The sequence below is a fragment of the Phoca vitulina genome, unplaced genomic scaffold (genome assembly GCF_004348235.1).
Source record: "Phoca vitulina isolate PV1807 unplaced genomic scaffold, GSC_HSeal_1.0 scaffold65, whole genome shotgun sequence".
Classification (NCBI taxonomy): Eukaryota; Metazoa; Chordata; class Mammalia; order Carnivora; family Phocidae; genus Phoca; species Phoca vitulina.
Window position 1 is genome coordinate 4,842,652 of NW_022589768.1, and position 7,912 is coordinate 4,850,563.

The 7,912-nt window shown below is 51.0% G+C and overlaps 1 protein-coding gene across 1 annotated transcript in view; it reads left to right on the forward strand.

Moving 5' to 3' along the window:
• WDR73 (WD repeat domain 73) overlaps positions 1-2,569 on the forward strand; it is a 33,074-nt gene extending 30,505 nt beyond the window's left edge. The window contains exon 10 of the transcript XR_004297854.1: positions 443-2,569. The gene's annotated coding sequence lies outside the window, so the exon portion shown is untranslated. The remainder of the gene's footprint in view (positions 1-442) is intronic.
• Positions 2,570-7,912: the final 5,343 nt, after the last annotated feature.

The following is a 7,912-nucleotide window of genomic DNA, read 5'->3' on the forward strand; positions in this document are numbered from 1 at the left end:
GTCCACTGTGGTAATGCTTTACACACACACACACACACACACCACACATGGTTGTCCACTGTGGTAATGCTTTACACACCCACATACACACACACATGGTTGTCCACTGTGGTAATGCTTTACACACCCACATACACACACACACACATACCACACATGGTTGTCCACTGTGGTAATGCTTTACACACACACACCACACACACATGGTTGTCCACTGTGGTAATGCTTTACACACACACACACATGCACACACACACACACCACACCACCCTCAGTTCCTGCTTGCACAGTCCTGGGAGATTCAAGATGGATACTACTGATGCTTATTCATTCAAGAATCAGTCTTGGAACATCAACTTTAGCCCAAGTGAAATGCTCCTTCCTCCTCTAAGCAATGCAGTCCAGCAGAGGATGCATTTTTATTTTCTTTATTTATTTTTAGTAATCTCTACGCCCAACATAGAGCTGAAACTCACGACCACGAGATCAAGAGTCGCATGCTCCACCGACTGAACAGGCAGGAGCCCCTAGAGGATGCATTTTTAAAAAGCTGCGCTGAACAACCCACATATCTCCAACGCAGTGTGGTAAGTGCTAAAAGGTGCCTTCAAAGTGAATGGCTGGAAAGAAAGACTGGAGAGCAACTGGGAGAACCCAAGAGGTAAGAAGGTGCAGCCACAGGGGAAGGGGGCAGGAAACTGTACCTGATTGAGCACCTACCTTGCATATTTTATCTGGTTTGCATCTGACAAGGAATCCTGCACAGTAGGTCTCACTCCCGATTTAACAGATGAAAGATCCAAAATTCAGCTGGAGGTGGGTGAAGCTGTGATTCTTCCCACAGAAGGGGCAGCCTGAGGAGGGCAGGGGTGGGCAAGGGAAGGACAGGATGACAAGAGGGGCTTTCCAGAAAGGCCTAAGTCCAGTTGTGAGTCTGGGCCAGGAGAAGGCTTTGGGTTCCCACCAAGTCACCAGAGCAGCTTTGCTTTTACATATTTTCCGCTGTTAAAAAAAAAAAAGAAAGAAAGTTGAAAATTACTGATCCAACTCCACAACTATTACCTTAACTCAGGGAGCTCCTGAGCAAATTGAACTTTCACTGGAAGCAAAATCAAGCATGGAGAGGGTAGCCCCAAATACAGGTCATATCACCTTCACCATCAACATCACACCCAGCACTTCAAGGGAGAAGACATGCATACACATCCTCAAGCTGTGAGCCACACTCCTCAGAGGATGGGACTAAAGGACCCCCAAAAGTCTACTTAGATGACATACTTTCCTACTTGTGGCCTCCTGGTCCCTCGGAGGACAGTTGTCCTAGGACACCGAGACAGGTCCATTTTTTGGTGAAAGCAGGTTCCATGTAGGTCAGAGTTATCAATATTACCTCGGAGAATAGGACTTCAATGTTCACTGCCACACGGAGTGACCTACCTCTTCCCGGCAGTCTTCTGGAATGAGAACAGCAAGTGTTGCCATCAGTTTTGCAGGTGTGGAAAATGAGGCCTCCGGAAGTGATTTGCCCTCCTCAGACTGCTAGTTGGTGGCACCAGTGTGTCTAGAACAGGGTCGGCCAGGTCTCTCCGGCTCCCAGCACTCCATCTACTGCACCACACATGTCAGGGCAGGAGCGAGAGGCAGACACACAGGAGCTTTTGGAACAGCTGGGAGAGGCAAGTAAAAGTCAGTAGGTCAGGTTCAGCAAGTTTGGTTTCTAGATTATTGGGATGTATTTAGAAAAACATTGAACAAGAGGTGTTTATAAGCAGTGCCTGAGGAGACGAGGATTTCCGGAGGAAGGAGTTAAGCCTGTCCTCGAGGAATTCGGGGGACTACAGCCACATGTAATGAGTGGAGACTAGTGTTCCCTAGGCCCACTGGGTCATCCGTTTAACTCCAAGTTACCCAGTGCTACTAACTTATCTGCACAAGGGGACAAGGGGACATGGTCAGCAGGGAAACCTGGAAGAAGGGTTAACAAGGGAATCTTGGGCACTGAGCAGATGGCCCTGGGGGGCGCAGAAGAGAAGCGGGATTTGAAGCACAGTGTCTGTCCCCTGAGGGGGTTCGTGGCTGGTGTCTGCCTGTCCCTCACATGACCCCTTCCTTTCGTTCCCTGCGGCTCAAGCACTAGCTGATCACAAAGCCATTCATTTCAGTCACTCAAGACCAGGAACAAGGGGTGCTCTGAAGCTGGCTTGCGATGGGAGAGCCCCTCCTATAAGTTGGTAATTGGGGTTCTAGATTCTGTTGGTCTCTTGGAAATTTCGTTAACAGGAGCCTCCCACCCAGGATTCGGTCTTCTCTGGGTGTACTGAGGAAATCCAGGCCCTGCACCAGAAAGGCTGAGGACCAGAACTCTGGCAAATTTGCCCAAATGCACCACCACTGAGGCCTCCTGGCATGTGCCTTTCCAACACCGTAAACAGCAGAGACGCTGTGTCTGCTAGGGCCTGGGAGGTGTGAGGGGCCTGGGCAGTGTTTCCTTGGAACCAGACTCCCCGCCCCACAACCGTTCTACAGCTGCCCCGGGGCCTGGGAAGGGATGGAATGTTCTCCGAGTTGGGAGGCTGGGAAGAGCCAGCAGGAGCGGGGAGCCAGGGGCCAGTAGGCCCTAGAGCCACAGTCACTGCCCAGGCCAGAGGCAGGAGCTCGGTTGCACCGATGACTGGGTGGAAACCAAAGGGAACTCACCGCCTGCCCTCACTCTCCACTAGGCTAGGAAATCCTCTGTCTCAAAATCTGGCCGTTGTCCATGCCCTTCTCCTTCTCCTTCCTCTGTGGCCTGGGGCCACAGTCAAGAGGGTGGGAAAAAGGAAGGTCCCAACTCTTCTGTCCAGAAATTTGGGATAGCCTAACAGGGCCCAGCAGCAGGGAGGTTTGAAAACCTCCGGAGCGGACCGTGGGGGACTGTGAGGGCAAGCCCAGCACTGGGCCCCCGCAGAGCTCCCTGTGATGAGACAGGACCCCGACGCTGGGGATAAAGGGCTGGGAAGAGCCGGTCACATGGTCACGTGCAAGGAAGGGCCAATGACAGTCGTGGGTCTTCTTGAAGCCGGCTCAGGAGAAGACTTGTAGGCCATCTGTCGTTTGTATTTCAGCGTTTTGTTGTTTTCTGCATTCTTCCCATAGGTATTTCTCAGGGCTTTGGCCGTGCAACAGGCCCTGGGCAAGGTTCTTATTGAACCTCTCCTCCCAGCCTCCACTTCCTCAGTCCTAAAGTGGGGCTACGGACCTACCTCCCTTACCTCCCTGCCTCGTTGTCAGGATTAAGTGGGGCGGCTGTCGAGCTTAGCCCACAGCCTGTGCGTGGTCACCACTCCGTATGTTGTCACTATAAGCTATTGTGGCTTATCATAAACTATAAACACAACCCTGAGGGAAGTAAAATTCCATGAAAAAAAAAAAGAAGTCTCATTATGACCCGCCTCAAATTGTAAAATCTCTAATAAAAGTGAGGGTGTGTAGTTAGTGGTACAATGTCTAGAACCGGGTCTGTCCAGCTCCAACCCTCCCTCCACTATGCCCAGCTTGAGAACAGGGGCAGGGGGCAGGGGGACAGAGTACTGCCTGGGAGGGGACCCGAGGAGGACTTCTGGGATGTGGCTAAGTTGTTTTTTGATCTGGGTGCTGGTTACACGGGTGTGTTCAGTTTGTAAAAGTGCAGTGAGCTTACACTTCCACGCACTTATCTGTGTGTTGTATTTCAAAAAAAAAAAAAAAATTAAAACAAGGGGAGCTGTCTCAGGATATAGTCGGATTAATGCACTGGGACCAAAGGGTGAGAGTAAGATAGTCTCCTAGTTCCATTGCTTGTCCAGAGAGAAGAGAAACAGATTGTGTACTAGACGCGGCTGCAGTAAAGAAGATGCCTAGTTTTCCACTCCCTTTTGATATCTGTGATATTTCAAAAGTATAAGTTGTTTCATTAGGATACTGGTTAGTTGGTTTGTTTTCTTAAAGATTTTATTTTATTTTTTTAAGATTTTATTTATTTGTCAGGGAGAGAGAGCACACAAGCAGGGGGAACGGCAGGCAGAGGGAGAAGCGGGCTCCCCGCGGAGCAGGAGCCCGATGCGGGACTCGATCCCAGGACCCTGGGATCATGACCTGAGCCAAAGGCAAACACCTAACACACTGAGCCACTCAGACGCCCCAAATATTTTATTTTTTTAAGTAATCCCTCCACCCAACGTGGGGCTTGAACTTACAACCCTGAGATCCAGAGTTGCGTGCTCTAGCGACGGAGCCAGCCAGGCGGTCTGGTTAGTTGGTTCTTATAAATGTCTTCAGCTGTGACTTCATCCACCAGTACCAATAAATCATAACTTAGTGAGAGGGACTGAGGTTAAAACTAACTTACATTTAACATCTTACCAAAGGGAAGTGTGGGACTGAGTCCATTTTCCAGCTCAGAGTTTTGGGCTCTCCCTGCCTCCTGCATTTCTGTCTTTCCCCATGAAGAGAACTCAACTGGCAAAAATTAAGTGAGTTCCTGTCACTCACCAGGCCCTGAGCTGGGTGCTGGAGACAAGAGTTTGGGTGTGAACATAACAAATAGAGGTGGAGGGGCAGACTCCTGTCCCAAGCTCTGAAGTTGGACAGTGCACGGGTGTAGGAGCAGGGTCAGAGAAGTGCAGGGAAGGCTTCTCGGAGGAGGGGGTACCCAGGCTGAGTTTTCAGAGATGTGCAGGTATGCCCTAGGTGGACCAGGCATTCCAGGAAAGGGGAACAGTGTGAAGACAAGGCGAGGCCCAGTGGAACACATTCAAGGGGAGCGGCCAAGGGGCAAGGATGGTCAGGGTATCGGGGTGCAGTGAAGAGGTTCCACAGAGGCCCCGTTGGGAAGGCTTCATGTGCATTCCAAAGAACTGGCCTTTCTGTAGGGATGGGGAGTCCCAGGGGGGTTAAACTGAGCAGTGACAGACTGCGTTCTGTGTTGGAGAACACTCAACGCTGGCTACAACTCGGAGGCTGAAGTGGAGGGAGGCAGGACTGGAGGGAGCTTGGGGGCTACTGCGGTTGCGAGGGTCTGAACTATGCCCGGGGTTGGGGGGGGTTGAGGTGAGAGCTGGGAGATGTTAATAGGGAGGCAGGATTTGTAGAGCCAGATTCCTGAATGGCTCTAAGGGAGGCAAGGGAGGAAGGAGTCTTGGATGACTCCCAGATTTGGGGTTGGGTGAGGTCAGGCAAGGCCATGCTGCTCACAGAGGAGACGCAAGGGCGGCCCGCAGGGAGGTGGCTTCTGGACATACTGAGTCTGAGGCTCTAGGAACGACCAGCTGCAGCACGTAAGCTGCGGGACGAAGCCAGGAGAGGAGCCTGGAAACCAGGGGAGGAAATGACTGAGGGGGCAAGGCCCTGCCCCTGGCGGGAAGTGAAGGCTAACACAAGTGGAGATGGGGTACCGCCGCCCTGAACGCACATCTCCAGGCTGAGCCTGGAGGAAGGAAGCGAGGGGCACTACAGAGAAGTTGTTGCTCTGGGGCTGGGATGCTGAGGGAGGTTCCCAACACCTGATAGGTTCGAGGTTCTCGGGGAAGGGGAGCCAAGTCTGGGAGTTGGCTGGGTCTGAGGAAAAGGGCTGAAAGGTACAAGGCGGCCACCGTAGGGCTCAGGAGAGGGAAGTGGGCAAGTCACGGAGAAGACCTGCCAAGAGGGGCATGGGGGCCTCGCTGACAGTAAAGCAATTGCTCTTTGTTTTCTTTTTACCATTATACATTTTTTAAAAGAGTTATTTACTTTAGAGAGAGAGTGCTCGAGAAGGGGGGTGGCAGAGGGGGAGGGAGAGGGGAAGCAGACTCCCCACTGAGCACGGAGCAGATCATGACCTGAGCCAAAACCAAAAGTTGGATACTTAACCAACTGAGCCACCCAGATGCCCCTCATTATAAGTTTCTGTCCCAAGGCTGTTCCCATGAACTTAGAACAAACTGGGGACAAAACCGCAGTCCCTAAATGCATGTACATTTAGGGGAAATGTCCTTTGTTACAGAAACACAGGTGTAACTGAATTGAGAGCAAAGACGTGGTGGAGATAGATCTGCCAAGGGGACTGGGGCTTCCTGATGTCTTTTAGGGAAGAAGTCTGTGCCCTTCCGTCCCACACCGAGCCGCACAAAGGCCCGTGTATGCCGAGCCCTCCCTGCCTCCGCAGACCCGCTTTAGAGGCAAACAGGACAGGAAGTGAAGGACTCTTGACCTTTCTAAGACCACGTTCTGTCATTTCCCATCCAGGGTCCAGCCTGATCTTGCTTCCCTTTTTTCCAAGATATTTTGTGTGCCTACCAGGTAGAGAGGAGTAAAAAAAAATAGAAGTTTTGCAAAGCTTAATATCAGTTCTTTTCTTAAGTTGAGACTTGGGGGGAGAGAGAACCAGTATCTTCTACAACCCAAATCCCAGAATTTACTGTCAGCTAGGAAACCACCGTATCCATTCTCCCTTGGATGGCTCGTGTAGCTTCCCCCTGTGAAAACTTGATGAAGACAGGTAATGGGATTTCTTGTTCATCACCTTTCCCTAGTTCCTAGCACAGTGATGGTACTTAAGTCCTCAATGTTTGCCCAATAAGTGAAGGAATGGGATTAATAATGGGGATTTCACAGCCTCCATGATTTGGTTTAACAACCATCACTGCTGAGCTTAGAAATGTCCTCCTTGTGTCTAATCTAGTTGATTCTGGATAGAGATGATTCCCAACGGCCTCCTTAGGAGGCCACCTGGCTCCTTAGCCAAAGCTGCCACTCCAAGTCTTGGTTGACAGACTGAATGCACAGTTGGCAAAGGACAGTGGAGAGATGTGTGCACTGGTCAAGCACACAGATCTCGGTTCACCCAAAGATGTGTTCTTTAAAGCCACTGATTTTTACTCCTTGAAGGTCTTGAACCGCTTTCGGCCTAAGGCAGGAGGTGAGTGGGTGGGAAGTGAGGTGTGGGTTTGCTAATAGTCAAGTTCACACTGAAAGGCAGACGCAGGAAAAGAACAGGACTCTATTTTATTAGGAAATATTGAGCATCCATTCTATAAGAACCAAGGCCCATTGTGAGCACAGGCTCCATGCACTGGAGGAGGTGGTTTCATATTTCCCAGAAACACCTTCTCTGTTCTCCTCTTCCTTATAACAAACCCCTTGACCTGCTATCATCCCCTGGTCTTTATGGTTTCAAGGCTCAAGGACCCAAGAACAAAGCCCTGGTAGCATCCCGGGATCAAGGATGACACCTATAGGACAACTCCTGATTCAAGCCCAAATCTGTCCAGAGGACAGAGGATATGTCCTCAAAATCAACACTTCCTTAAAAATATGAACGTATACAAAAGCTACCAGACAGAACCCTAGCCCTGCACCTATAAAATAAAAACGAGAAGAACAGGGGAATGACAAGTGCATAGAGAGATGATTTAGGGGCTAGTATCTGTGGGGGTGAAGACACAAGCCCACCCTGAAGGGTGCAGGGCTCTTTCACCCTCGAAGAGACAACCCACCATCCACCAGGGGTAGGCGGCTGGGGTCCCCGATTTCCCACTCAAAAAACAAAACCCCACAAAAACGAGTGCATTCCCCTGGCGGCCGACTTACCACAGGAGGATAAGTAAAGACACAAGCAAACGTGTCCATATCCTCAGTTTCTACCCTCCCTGGCGGGCCCTGTTCGGCTCTTATCAATGGAAAGGCTCTGGGGACAGTGGTTCCAGGCCACAGTCCCTCGGGTCTCGGAGTCCCTGACACCTTCCACAGATAGAAAAGGGCTTTACCTTCCTGTGGATGACTCAGAGTTGGCAAAGCCCATCCACCTTGACCTGAAATCAAAGCCCAGGACACAAGGCCAGGGAGAGCGGCTTCTGACCTGACACCCTGGCACACCGGCAGCTCCGGGCGAAGGCACCTTAACCCGACCAAGGGGCAC